We start from the raw sequence: 2,500 nt of genomic DNA, 5'->3' as shown, positions 1-2,500 counted from the left end.
CACACACACACACATACACACACACACACACACATGAACACACACACACACACACACACACACACACACACACACACACACACACACACACACATATATATATATAAATATATATAAATAAATAAATATATATATATATATATATATATATATATATATATATATATATATATATAATTATATGAGTGGAATAATTCTACGCCTTTGTATTTGTTTCTCTTTAAGAGGTCGTTTTGTTTCACAATCCTTATTATATTTCCATCTTACATCTTATATTAGGAAAGGTTCTCCACTTTAAAAAGACTATTTATTGCTTCACTGCTCCATTGATCTGCCTCGCAAAATAATCACTTTTTCGTATCCTGAGTACGTGGTTTACGGATATATTTAATTTATATGATAATTATTTGCTATGAATTAGCAATCAACGCTGTATAATATTTATAAATAGTGCTTCCATCATACCTTTCCCAAGCTTCCATTCCATCTGGTTTTTAGAATCCCATAAGAGAGAAAAAAACAACAACAACAAAAAAAAACATGGTATACAAGTATGTCTGGTGGAATGCCATTATTTCATTGTTCTAGTTACTTAAATAGCGTGATCTCTACTTTAACATTTGGAGACGGAGTTTAGAAGTTTCATAATCATTTTTGAATTAATAATCGCTAATATTTGGTTAAGTACTACCTGCTTTTCGAATGTTTGTGATAAAGGGCTTCATTTACTCTGGTCTTTCTTTGTTGAATGTTTCGGCTTATATGAATATTTTCCTATTTTTCTTGTTTCTTTCCTGATTTATTGTTTTTCGTTTCCTGGCAATATTTTGGCTGGTGCTTTTATGTATTCTCAGAAATGTACGGAAATGTTCATATACAAATACTAAATTACAAAATTAGTCTCCTGATATTATTATTAAGGTATGAAAAGAGTTTATCCTATTACTTTGATATTCGATGTTGTCTCATCATCCACTTTAGAACGATTTTTTTGCCATTTACATAATTCTTAAATTGCTATGATTGCGAAAAGAAAAATCCGATGCCTCTTATCTTGATACATGATTTATTCTAAGCGAGCCTTCCTTATATTCTCCGCCTTTTGTCTTCTCTTTATTCATTGTTACAAATGTATAAGTGAATGGGAATGAATATCTTCGCAATGCCAGAGATGTATTTGACCGGTTTCGTCAGGAATGTTGTATTTCTATTTCTGATGAAGATATATTCGAAACCGGTCAAATACATCTCTTGCATTATGAAGATACTCATTTTCAAACTTACATTTTCTACCATTGTTGATGTTATAATTACTTGTACTATTATTATTATTATTATTATTATCATTATCATTATCATTACTATGTAAAGTTGAACTTCTTCATACTTATAACATTTCGTTTCTCAGAGTTTTGTCTTCATTTTGTTACCCCTCACTGGACAAACATAACTCGCCATCTAAATTACACTATGATAACTAACAGGAATATATGTTCATATTTTATGTTAATGACAGCCAAATCATCTCATTTTCAATCTGATCTTCAAAGGAGACAGCGTCAGTAAATGTCTTGCAATCATAGCTATAAATTAAGCTGCTTTCACACTATAGCGCCTGTCATTTGTCACGTATCTCCCCTCAGAACACTGTATCAATCCGTTATCCTTTCGTTCCTTAAACAACTATGGCATTCATTCTCTTCATTATTACTTTTTTCCTCTTTTTTTTCTTTTGTTTTTGACACCAGGGAGTCTCCTCAGCCATTTCTTCATAGCAACGGTCGACCGTTTTTATTGCATCGTCTGATGTGTAAGCATATAATTAAAGATGCTGTAACTCACGCGATCCTTTTATAAACTCCCTTAATGAATACTGAAATAGAAGATCTTTATTCGATATCCACCTACGCCTGTCAGCCTTACCTCACTCACTCTCAGAATATTACCTCTTAATAATTTACCTTTTCAATTGACACTTATTAGCTTTCGTATTTGTTTAGTTTGATGAGATTCTATGTATAGTTGCGGTCAATTGACTCTTGACACACTTTAGGAGCCCACGCACACACACACAGGTGGTGGGTCTTTTCTGGTTGACAGGTTACTGTGAGGGAGGAGAGGATCTGGTAGGTGCGGTGATGGGAGTTTTCGTTAAATTTACAAATGTAAAACACATTATTTTAAGTTCAAATAGCGAATCAATTGTTATATGATCTATAAATATAAATCACAAGGCTTTCTCACCTGATTTATTACGTAGCTTTCTAGTGGAATTTATGAATGAAAAATTATACAGTTGTTTGATGGGTTATTTATGCTGACGATTGATTGAACAAATGGAGTGATCTACTAAGGGCACCATCTGGTGATTTTTCGGCGATTTTCGCCCCTCTTGCCGAAATTGACTTTAATGCATTTTCAAGGAGTTTCTAGGCCCCCGGTTCTCCCCTGAAAATTTCAAGGCCCGACCGTTATTTTTTAGGTGATAGCAGCCATTTTG

This window comes from Penaeus vannamei, chromosome 2, assembly GCF_042767895.1.
Source record: "Penaeus vannamei isolate JL-2024 chromosome 2, ASM4276789v1, whole genome shotgun sequence".
NCBI lineage: Eukaryota > Metazoa > Arthropoda > Malacostraca > Decapoda > Penaeidae > Penaeus > Penaeus vannamei.
This window is presented reverse-complemented; position numbering follows the sequence as displayed.